This window comes from Mandrillus leucophaeus, unplaced genomic scaffold (assembly GCF_000951045.1).
Source record: "Mandrillus leucophaeus isolate KB7577 unplaced genomic scaffold, Mleu.le_1.0 Scaffold442, whole genome shotgun sequence".
NCBI lineage: Eukaryota > Metazoa > Chordata > Mammalia > Primates > Cercopithecidae > Mandrillus > Mandrillus leucophaeus.
In genome coordinates, this window is record NW_012104721.1 from 841,747 (window position 1) to 854,106 (window position 12,360).

The following is a 12,360-nucleotide window of genomic DNA, read 5'->3' on the forward strand; positions in this document are numbered from 1 at the left end:
GTGAAACCCCGTCTCTACTAAAAATACAAAAAATTAGCCGGGCGTGGTGGCGGGCGCCTGTAGTTCCCGCTATTCGGGAGGTTGAGGCAGGAGAATGGTGTGAACCCGGGACGCGGAGCTTGCAGCGAGCAGAGATCGCACCACTGCACTCCAGTCTGGGCAACAGAGCGAGGATCCATCTAAAACAAACACACAAACAAACAAAACAAAAACAAAAAGAACTTGTCTTTAGGGGAAACTAGACACATAGGCCACTAGTTTCCATAAACCAGTCTGACAATGTTAAAAATTATCACACTCTAATTTTTCAGTGTGTGTTTTAGTTTTTTGTCTGTTTGCTTTAGGAGAGCAAGGGAGTTTTTTTCTGTTTGTTTGTTTTTGAGACGGAGTCTCGCTCTGTCGTCCAGGCTGGAGTGCAATGGCGTGATCTCAGCTCACTGCAACCTCCGTCATGCACCACCATGCCCAGCTAATTTTTGTATTTTTAGTAGGGTTTCATTATGTTGGCCAGGCTGGTCTCGAACTCCTGACCCCAGGTGATCCACCTGCTTTGGCCTCCCAAAGTGCTAGGATTATAGGAGTGAGCCACCGTGTCCACCATGAGCAGGGGAGTTTTTAATGGTTCAGGGAAAGGATGCTAAAAGCAGAGGTAATGTAATGCAGTCAGGTATCCGGTCCTTCAGTCAGATAAACCCGAGTGTGGATTCCACCTCCACCTCCCATTGGCTGAGAAGCCTAAGGCAGGTTAGGGCGGGTTCCTTCACCCCCCTGCACCTGGATTTACTCAGGTGTAAGATAAAGACAGGTATACCTACTCCAGAACTTGCTGGGAGGGCTAAATGTTTGTGACGTGCTTATTACAGTGCCTGGCATACAGCAAGCAGTCAATAAACGGTAGCTGCTGGTAGTTTTTCTTGTCGCTGCCCCATATTAGCCAACAATGCCTGACTAATGTGGTTCCTATTCCCCATGCTCACTATGAAAATTTCCTCTGCCTAAAACACACCTCATTTAAAGCCTACCTCCCTCAAAAGAGCGCTGCAATCACAACAGAGGCTTAATTAAAAGGAAATGGTCAGTCTCCCACTACAGGTCATCAAGAAGTCCAAAAGAACAAGTTCTAAAGGGCAGCGAGCACTCAGTGTCCGATTTCTCTGAGCCCATGTGGGGCCATTCACTTAGCAGAAGTGCCAGAATAACTGCAATTTGGCCCTGAAGTGCCTTCTCTGGGCCAAAATGGAACACATAGAGCAGGCTTCTATTCTCATTTTCCCAGCTGCGGGGCTGCAAGCTCTGGCAGTCATTAAAATAAGCACCAAACCACATGACCAAGTCCCGCTGACAAACAGCATATGTTCTTAGCTGCTGATGTGTAAAAAGGAGGTGGAAATCACCAGGAGTGGGGAGGGGGCTGCTTTGGCATATGGAGCCAATGTACATTTTACAGACAAATGATGCTTCTGCAACCTCATGAGTTTCGGAAACAATCTGCAAGGCTGTTAAAGAGGGAGGTTTAAAGCCTTCTCTTCCAAAAGAAGGAAAAAAGTTCTAAACTTAGAAGAAAGAGTAGGCTCTACCGGAAGATGAGAACTCAGGACTCCTACAGGGAAACCAGCTGGGTATGGAAACCTCACTTCCTTTTAAAAGTTGCATTAGAGTCAAGATGTCCCTGAGCCAAACTAACATCTCCACAAGACATCAAGTCATCAAGCCAGACAAATGGGTCTGTGACTGTGCTTTCAGGTGATTTCTGTGGTAACAGGTGATCACACTGGCAGTTAGGAAAATTGCTATGATGGGTGAGTTGTCCTCCTCACCTCTGAGCCACCTCTGAATCAACGGGATTTCTTCTTCAGTGGGTCAACCAGGGAACAAGCAGTCACATCCACAGTCTTCAAACTCTATCTGTCCTTCTCATTGGTTACTTCCAGGAGCTGTTTTTCTTTTATTTTGGTTTCCTTCTGCTATAATATCCTTCACCTTCACATGCAATCTGGTGTCCATCAGCCTGAGTTTTTGAGAATGGATGCACTGGATACCAGCATTATGGGGTTTGAGAAGCCTACATGGGAGGGATAGTGACAGCTGAGCAAATGTGGGAAAGAGGAGAGAGGAAGTAATACTGCCAGGAAGATGGAGGGCAGTGTGTCTCCTTCTGAGTCCTTTTGTTACCTCCACTGATCAACAGTGTTGCCCATTCCTCTGTTCATCTGAGAGACAGTCACCTGGATTCGTCTGAATCACTGTGGAGCCTTATGCCAACCAACAACTAAAATCTAAGATGGTTTCCTAAAAGCTGGCTGAGTTATGAAGGCTTGCTTCTAAAAAACAACATCTCTGTGGTTTTCATTTCTGGTGATCTTTAAAGAATCCTAAGAAATGGGAGAGGTACTGAAAAACTGGCTCGAACAAAGGCCTGATTTCAGATTTTCAAAATGTTTGATTTTTCTTTTTTTCTTTTCTTTCTTTTTTTTTTTTTTTTTTCGAGACAGAGTTTCACTCTTGTTGCCCAGGTTGGAGTGCAATGGCATCTCAGCTCACTGCAACCTCCACCTCCCACGTTCAAGCGATTCTCCTGCCTCAGCCTCCCGAGTAGCTGGGATTACAGGCGCCCGTCACTACACCCAACTAATTTTTTATATTTTTAGTAGAGATAGGGTTTCACTATATTGGCCAGGCTGGTTTCAAATTCCTGACCTCAGGCGATCCACCTGCCTCAGCCTCCCAAAGTACTGGGATTACAGGTGTGAGCCACCGTGCCAGCCTGATTTTTCAAAGATAAGAATAAAGATGGGTTCTAAAGACCACTGGATGGAAGTTTTGCTCCCAGAATAGGCCCATATGGGCCACTCTAGTCCACTTAGCACCTTTGTACAATCAGAAAATTACACCCGTTTCAAGATTTTACTTCCTTTAGAGAAATGTTGTAATATACTGATTAGGTTAGCTCAAGACATAGTAGCCTTCTCTGCCACTGTCATTACAAAAGTGCACCCACAATACCTACGATATAAATGGAACGCCCTTTGATGTGGCCTCTTGTGCAGTGCACAGCCTACATAACTGTATGAGGCAGCCCTAAGTCATCACAAGAGGCCAATATGGTTTCTCTAAGAAAAAGTCATGACAGAGTAACTGCATTCCTACCTTGATCAGGGAAGAATCATAGACACAGGACACACAGGTCTCAGAAATGTCTCTCACAAGGTTGCTCTAGAAATCACGGTAGACAAGATGAAGATACAGGAATTGAATCCTGACATAATTAGAGGGATTAAGAACTGGTAAAGCAATCTTATTCAAAGGATCTTGGTTACTGAATTAATTAATGTTAATTAGAAAGGAGCTAATAGCAGCAGGTCTTTGGCTTGGTCTCTGGGCCTGTCCAATTTATTTTATTTATTCACATGAACGAATATTTATCAACATTTACTAAGTATTTCATGTGCACTGAACCCTATGCTGGGGCTAAAAGCAGGGGGAATAGGCAAATAAATAAATATAGTCAATATTCTTATTGCCATATTTTATCAATAGCTTGGATAATGATATAGATTTGCTTATCAGTTTCATACACATCATGACACAAGAAGAAACAAGCAATACAAGTGACTAAAATTCAGGATAAAAAAAGATTCCGACCATCTGGAATGGCAGGCCTATTTTAACAAGATTTGAAATTTTATAGCGGTAAATCTAGGGCTTTAAATCTAAGTTCAAGAAAACAATTGGACAAGGCAGATGGTCTACTAGACCGGAAAGAGCATAGGTTCATAAGCCAGAGAGACCTGAGTTCACATTCTGTCTCTGCTACTTTCTAGCCACACCACCTTGGACACGTCATTCAACTTCTCCGAGTCTGTTTCCTCTTCTGTTAGACAGGGATACCACTTACTGTGCAGAATTATTGTGAGGATTCAACTAGAAAATGCATACATCTGGCCCATAGGAGGCACTCAAAAAGCAGGACTAACATCATATTGTTTACCAATAACATGCCTGGCCAACATGGCGAAACACTGTCTCTACTAAAAACACAAAAAAGGGCCAGGCATGGTGGCAGGTGCCTATAATCCCAGCTACTTGGAAGGCTGAAGGTTGAGAATTGCTTGAACCCGGGAGGCGGAGGTTGCAGTGAGCTGAGATCGCACTACTGCACTCCAGCCTGGGTGATAGAGCAAGACTCTGTCTCAAAAGAAAAGAAAAGAAATTGGGGTTTCCATTATAGTTATTTCTTCAATAAACAGTTACGTTATATACTTGTCCCTGTGCTACATTTCAGGGTTCAATGGCCAAAAAAACTACGGTCCCCACCTTTAAAGAGCTAACAATTTTGAAGCCAAAACAGACGGCAAAACAGAAGAGGAATCAGAGTATAGCAATTTGGAGGTAAAACAAATACAGTGTAGCCTGGTGTTGGTATAAAATGTTACAGGAGGAAGGACATCTAAATTAGACTGATGAGGCAACAGTGTTTCCTATAGAAACCCTTAAGCTAAGGTGTGTTTGTTTGTTTGTTTGTTTGTTTGTTTTTGAGATGGAGTCTTGAGACACAGTCTTGCTCTGTCACCCAGGCTGGAGTGCGGTGGCGCAATTTCGGCTCACTGCAACCTCCGCCTCCTGGGTTCAAGCGTTTCTCCTGCCTCAGCCTCCTGAGGAGCTGGGATTACAGGCACCCACCAACATGCCTGGCTAATTTTCGTATTTTTAGTAGAGACAGGGTTTCACTATGTTGGTCAAGCTGGTCTCGAACTCCTGACCTTGTGATCTGGCCACTTCAGCCTCCCAAAGTGCTGGGATTACCAGTGGGAGCCACCACACCTGGCCAAGCCAAGGTTTTAAGAATGTCCTATAGAAACCCTTAAGCCAAGGTGTTAAGAACATCCAAGTAGATTCTCAACAGGGGCCCTATTGGCATGTTGGATGGGACAATTCTTTTTTGTTTAGAGCTATTCCTGCACATTGCAGAATGTTGAGCATCTCTGGCTCTCTCTCAATAAATGCAGTAATGCCCTCTGGTCAATGTCACAAAACAAAGCAAAATAAAACAGCTCCACAAACTTCCAAACTCGCTGTTGATGGTTGGGAAAGGGGCGGGGGGGGCGGTTAGATGGCAGCACTAGCCCCACGCAAGGACCCCTGGATTAGGAGGCTAGAGGCAGGAACTGGGGACTCTCCAGGCAAAGGAAGGAAGCTGACTCAGCTCCACATCAACTACAGAAACACCCCATGGCCTCTGCATAAGCTTAGAATTTTCTTGGCCACCTCCACATATCCATCATCTAGTGATTTTCTTTGCTCACTTTTCAAATCACAGCTCAATCATCACTTCTGAGGGAAGCCTTCCCTGACTCCCTCAGCTTCTGATTAGGTTGATCCTCCTGTATTCTAGTCCTCAAAAAGCACCAACTACCTCACCTTCATAGCACGTACGCAGTTATCCTCCTCGGTAGAATAAAAATTCTATGAGAAAGGAAAAATGTCAGCTTCCCATTTTCCCACATTCATCAATGTTTTTCTAGCACCTGACTTAGCACCTCATAGGTGCCCAATAAATACCTGATGACTGAAACAATGAATAAATGAAAATTCTATGAGAAAGGAACCGTGTCAGCTTCTGATTTTCCCCTATTCATCGTTGTTTTTCTAACACCAGTCTTAGCACCTCACAGGTGCCCAATAAATACTTGTTGATGACTGAAACAATAAATGAATGAACCAGGATGGTATGTTTGAGAAAACACAAATGAGTTCTGTTGCAGGAAGTCAGGGACCCCGAACCGAGGGACCAGCTGGAGCAGTGGCAGAGGAACATAAATTGTGAAGATTTCATTTTAATATGGGCATATATCAGTTCCCAAATAATACTTTTATAATTTCTTACACCTGCCTTTACTTCAATCTCTGAACATAAATTGTGAAGATTTCATTTTAATATGGACATTTATCAGTTCCAAAAATTAATACTTTTATAATTTCTTATGCCTGTATTTACTTTAATCTCTTAATCCTGTTACCTTCATAAACTGAGAATGTACATCACCTCAGGACCACTATTGTGTTAACTGTACAAACTTATTGTAAAACATGTGTGTTTAAACAATATGAAATCAGTGCACCTTGAAAAAGAACAGAATAAGAGTGATTTTCATGGAACAAGGGAAGACAACCATAAGGTCTCACTGCCTGCAGGGTCAGGCAGAATACAGCCATATTTTTCCTCTTGCAGAGAGCCTATAAATGGACATGCAAGTAGGGAAGATATTACTAAGTTCTTTTCCTAGCAAGAAATATTAATAATTAAGGCCCTGGGAAAGGAAAGCATTCCTGGAGGGAGGTCTATAAATGGCGACTCTGGAAGTGTCTGTCTCATGAGGTTGAGATAAGGACTGAAATACGCCCTGGTCTCCTGCAGTACCCTCAGGCTTACTAGGATTGGGAAACCCTACCCTGGTAAATTTGAAGTCAGACTGGTTCTCTGCTCTCGAACCCTGCTTTCTGTTGTTTAAGATGTTTATCAAGATAATATGTGCACCGCTGAACAAAGACCCTTATCAGGAGTTTCTGATTTTGTCCTTGACCTGTTTCCTCAGAAGCATGTGATCTTTGTTCTCCTTTTTGCCCTCTGAAGCATGTGATCTTTGTGACCTACTCCCTATTCGTATAGCCCTTCCCCTTTTGAAGTCCTTAATAAAAACCTGCTGGTTTTGCAGCTCAGGTGGGCATCACAGTCCTACCGATATGTGATGTCACCCCCGGAGGCCCAGCTGTAAAATTCCTCTCTTTGTACTCTTTCTATTTCTCAGCCGGCTGACACTTACAGAAAATAGAAAGAACCTACGGTGAAATATTGGGGGCAGGTTCCCCCAATAGAGTTCTATATGGCAGCAAGCAGAGGCACATGGGGCAGAGTAGATGGACCATGCCATAAAAGCAGGCAAAGGCCATATCATGAAAAGCCTTATGTGAAAAGCTATGCATTTGTATTTCTGCATAGATCTCAATCTGGATTGTAAAGGCAATCCATAGCAGTGAGGACTGGACTCCTGAGGCAGGGCAACCAGCTGGGAGGCTGTGCAGAAAGACAGGTGGGAAGGGAGGGGGGCCTGAACTGAGGGAGCAAGGGAGGAAATGGAGGCGATGTGTGTCAGGAGATAGCAACAAAGTCAAATCTATAGAACTCTGATGAATGCCTGGGCTTGGAAGATGGAAAGGAGGGATAGTACCAGAGGAAGAGTCTGAGATGACTCTCAGGGTTCTGTTTTGGATGACTAAATGGAAGGAGGGGAATTGGCAAGATTTAAGAACAGAGAAAGAACAGCAGGTTCAAAGGGAAGATGAGGAGCTTAGTTTTAGACTTGAGTTTGAGGGTAGCACTCAGGAGAGATCTGGGCTCATGATACAGAACAGGGGTCATGAGCATATAAACAAGTTTGAAGCTGGGGTTGAGAAGAACATAGTAGAGGGCAGAGTCTTGGCAAAAAATGGCATGTAAGGGACAAAGGGGAAGAAAAGAGCCCACAATGGAAACTGAGGGACAAATGGCCAGAGAGATAATACAAAGTAGGACTGGGTTTTCATAAGTGAGGGGCAAGGTCAGCAATGTCAGATGTGCCAAGAAAAATAAGGAAGGAAAAGTGGTCAGGTATTCTGGCTACGTTGAGGTCTGATGACTTTGGGGAGTGGTGGGACGAGAGCAAGACTGTAGCCATGACTTAGGGAAGTAGAGGTAGCAACTCTAGATAACTCTTCCAAGAAAGGTGGCTGGGTAAAAGAGGCGTGACAGGGTGCAGCATAGGTTAATCGGAGGGTTTTTGTTTTTTCCAAAACGAGAGTAAACAGAGAATATTTAAATGAGAAGGGTTGATGAAACAGGAAAGAAAATGAACAAATGATGGAACCCAGTCCTTGAGGCAAAGGAGGAGATAGGATCTCAAGCACAAATAGAGGACTTAGTCTTAAAACACCATTTCTTTCACAGAATTAAAGGCAAAAGGATAGGGTCAGCTAAAGATCAGCTGGCAAAGGATAGAATGGGAAGTTGAGACGCCTTAATTGATGGCTGCAACTTAGTGGAGCAAAAGTCAAGGTAGGAGGTTGAGGAGAGGAATGAATATGTGGAAGAGGAGTGAATATGTGGAAGACATAAAGGGAAACAGGCACGTGACCTGCCTGAGGATATGGGGAGGGCTGAGCCATGCTGAGGGCCTATTTGGTGGCACACTAGTGTAATAGTGTCAAAAGCACAATGTGTCTACTATGGAGCTGGCAGGGCTTTAGGTTACCACAAGAAAAGTGCAGTCTTGCTCTGCATGGTTAGAGTCCTCAAGGAAAGAGAACTCCCTTTCTGTACCACACACTCAAACAGAGGCTGACAAACCGGAGCAAGTTCAAGGATGGTAACTGGGATGAAGGTGTGAGGAAATCCCAAAAGTGATCATTCTGAAGCTGGTCTGAGACAGAGTGAATAGGCTGTTCCTTAGTCTGCCAAGATCATGGAAATACATATTGATTACCAATTAACAGAGCAGCACCTCCAGTATTTATTCTCCCTTGATTATACAATCAGGCCTTAATCGCACTGGAGAAGGGTGGGGAGATCAGGAGACAGAAAGAGGAGAAGAAGCGGTGGCTCATGCCTGTAATCCCAACACTTTGGGAGGCCAAGGCGGGCGGATCACGAGGTCAGGAGATCGAGACCACCTGGCTAACAGTGAAACCCCGTCTCTACTAAAAAAATACAAAAAGTTAGCCAGGCATGGCGACAGGTAGTCCCAGCTACTCGGGGGGCTGAGGCAGGAGAATGGTGTGAACCTGGGAGGCGGAGCTTGCAGTGAGCCCAGATCGCGCCACTGCACTCCAGCCTGGGCAACAGAGGGAGACTCCATCTCAAAAAAAAAAAAAGGAGAGGAAGACATTGGTGAACTTCATTTCCATGGGTAGAAGTGGACGACAGAGGCAAACTGACTTCCAAATAAAATCAAGAGGTCAGGGCTAATCAATCAGAGACACTAGTCAAAGAATTTTGTTACTGCTTAATTCCACACAGCAAATTCATTTCTGCCCTCCCGCCACCAGGATACTGATTCTTGTCTCCTTCCTCTGTTTCATCCCATCAGTTACCAAAGTCCAGCAAATTCCACCTCCTTAATCTCTCAACTCCTCCCACCTCTCTCCATCTCCACTGTCACTGCCTTCATCCAGATCTTCATCCTGATATCTGGATCACTGCAACTGTACCCAACTGGTCCCCTGCTTGTCTTCTTCTGTCCAGTGTAACCACCACATTGCTGCCTGGGTAATTTAAAACACGAGAGGATGTCCCACCTGTTTTAAAATCTTCAGTGTCCTGCTCTCCACCCCCGCCCCCACATTTTAGAGTCCAAACTTCTAGGCCTGGCAATATTAATGACTACTGTTTATTATTTATCATCTACCAGTGCCAAGTGAGTAATATATCACCTCATTCAGTTTTTATTTCCCCTTCATAGAGATGAGGAAACTGAAGCTTAGAAAGGAAGTGACTTGCCCAGGGTCACAAAACTAGTTCAGTGGCAATGCGAATACTGGCACGCAGCTATCTTGGATCCCAAAGTCTATGTGCTCTTAACATGCTACTGTCCACAGGGTCCTTCACGATGTGGCCAGTGCTTACCTTTCCAGTCACCTCTCATCCTACACCTCCACACTGCCACTCCAGTGAACCACAAGCAGGCCATGCATTCTCACCTCTAGCCCTTTGCTCATATCACTTCGAACCACTCTTCAACTGTAAAATCTTGTTCATCCTTTAGGTCTTGGCTAAAGCAGCACTTCCTCACTGAAACCTTTTTTGATGAGTCAGCCTGACTTATGAGTACCCTAAGTTATCCTCTACCAAACCTCCGTAATAGCTCCATACCATACTGTTGCTATCTCCTTGACTTAAAAAAAGGTAAACTCTTTGGGGACAGGGATGTGTATCTTACTCATTTTTGTATTCCCAGCTTGCAGTGCAGTGCCAGACACACAGCTGAAGCTCAATAAATGTTTATTCTCTATAATGAGATGCTGGCTGGGAACAGAAAAGGGAACCTATGGTTGAATAATGGAAAGTCCAGTACTCAGCTCTTAAAGGATTTCAAAATCATGTCACATGAGGGCAGGAAGGAGCTGGCCAAGATAAACGGAAGGGGAAGGGGAGATGTTCTAAGCAGCAGGAGCAAAGGGCTATAGGTGAGACACACCTGCAAGCAGCTTAACAAGACTGGAGCAGCGTTGGGGGATGGGAGAGCAGTTCAGCAACATGAGCCATTCCAAGACTGGCCTTTTTTTTATTCAAGTGTTAGGTCATTTCCTCAGGGAAGCTATCCCTGACCAGCTAGCTTTTATGCTTCCCCCAATTACTCTCCATCCCATGACCCTGTTTCTTTTTGTAGTACGTTTCAGAATCTGAAACACCTACCAACCCTCATTGACAATGCCGCCACCGCTGGCACCACCACTATTATTAGAAGGTGCCATGAAACAGGGTTCTTTTTCATCTTATTTTACTGATAGATCACCAGTGCCCACAATAATGCCAGGCAATAACAGGCAAATACGTGTTTCATTCATTCATCCAACAAATATGTATTGAGCATATATAAAATGCTAGGCATTGCTCTGTATGCTGGGGATATAACAAAACACGACAAAATTTGCTGTCGTCGTTAAGTTTACTATCAGCAAATACGTTAAATATGCTTAGCCTAGAAAAGAAAAAGTGAGAGGAAGACGACAAACTAGCAGCTTTCAATGATGTATAGGGCAATTAAATGCAGGGATGATTCCAAGAGCCTAAAGGAGGAACAGTGAGCTAAGACTACTGAGTAGCTGCTTTCAGCTCAACCTAAGACTCAGAACTGGGGAAGGACCAAACAGGAGCAACCAGAAGTAGAAAGCTTTCTGTCACTGAAGATACCTGGCCAGTGGGCAGAGGTGTCAGAGAAAAAAATCTAAGTAGACAATGAAAAAGGGAGCCTGGGATCCACAGGTCCCAAACTGGCAGCCACAGATATGACTGGTTACAGCTGAACAGCGTTTTGTAAAAATTGAGTTGCCAATGTTTTTAAAAAACAGAATTACTTGTCAATTTTTTAAAAATGGCATCAGTCGCCAGTGTTTAAAAATCAGGAAATTGCACGCACGTGCACACACACACAGTTTGGCTTTTACTTCTCCAACATCATGCACGTTAGTACTGTACTTATAAAATTCATTTCGGTAAAATTAAAAGTTTGACTCTATTTCTGACAAATGTTCTAACACCTGCATTTACCTTACCGGATTCTTATTGTGCATTATTTTTTAACCCCGTAACCAAGGAATCGAGAATCTTCTTTCTCAGAAAGTAAACTTATTTAACCTCCTCACTTAACAAATGACGGAGTATCATTCCCATTTTACAGATGAGGAAAAAGCAGCTTAAAAGAGGAAGGAACGTGCCAGAGACAGCAAAGCCAGACACAGCCAGGCTAGGAATCCAAATGTCCTATCTCCCGTGGTCCAACACTGAAGATTCTGAGCATTGCCTACCAAGAAGACAGGAGGGGCTGACTTAGGAAATTAGCACGAGCTTCCTAGTCAGAAGACCCCGGACTGAACCAGTCTGAGGGGACGCGGCTACAGACGAAGGGCGCCAGCCGTAATCAGTGAGTCCCTGGAGGAGGAAGGACCACCCAGAAGCTGGCAGAGGAAGACCCTGAGACCTGCTGTGACCCTCGCCCTCCCTGGAGAGCTCGCCCCTTGACTCCAGGCTTCCAAAACCGGCCCAGCAAGACCCCACTACACCCTCGCTCGCCGCTGCTCACTTACCGCCGCTCAACTTCCGGCAACCACAGCTTTCTCTGAGGCGCGCGCCCCGATGACGCAACGCGGCCCTGCCCGCGCCTGCCACCAGGAAGCGGCGCGCGTGCGCAGAGGACCAGAGGCAAGCCAGAGAAATGCGCCCCTAGCACCAGGCTAAGTGGGAGGAACTTGAGCCGTGGGGAGGGCGGGGCATCAGGGGGAGGCGATGGAGAGTGTCTCCCTCACCAGGTGTCGGAACGTCTACATTCCCTTCGGGCTTTTAAGAAAGTGCCCCACGTTCTCTCTTTTGATTTCAGAGGATAACAGGAATGATCACCATGGCCATTCTCCAGGAGAGGCGACATCAAACGCAACACAGGGGCCATGAGGGTGGCAGGTGTGGAGAGCCAGGAGATGAGAATTTTAGTAGGAAAAGGCCGGTGAACGTCGACAGTGACCAACTTGCCTTTTCTAAACCAGCCATCATTTTCATAGCTCCTCACTGTAAGTGAGATGAAGTTATTCCCTCTCAATACTTGTTGGTTAGATACT

General features: G+C 44.9%; 1 protein-coding gene across 1 annotated transcript in view; it reads right to left on the reverse strand.

Annotated features, from left to right (window-relative positions):
- ATG7 (autophagy related 7) overlaps positions 1-11,869 on the reverse strand; it is a 305,815-nt gene extending 293,946 nt beyond the window's left edge. Inside the window, exons 1-2 of the mRNA XM_011994118.1 lie at positions 11,836-11,869; positions 3,148-3,256 (exon numbers count right to left, since the gene is read on the reverse strand). The gene's annotated coding sequence lies outside the window, so the exon portion shown is untranslated. The remainder of the gene's footprint in view (positions 1-3,147; positions 3,257-11,835) is intronic.
- Between the last annotated feature and the right edge of the window lie 491 nt (positions 11,870-12,360).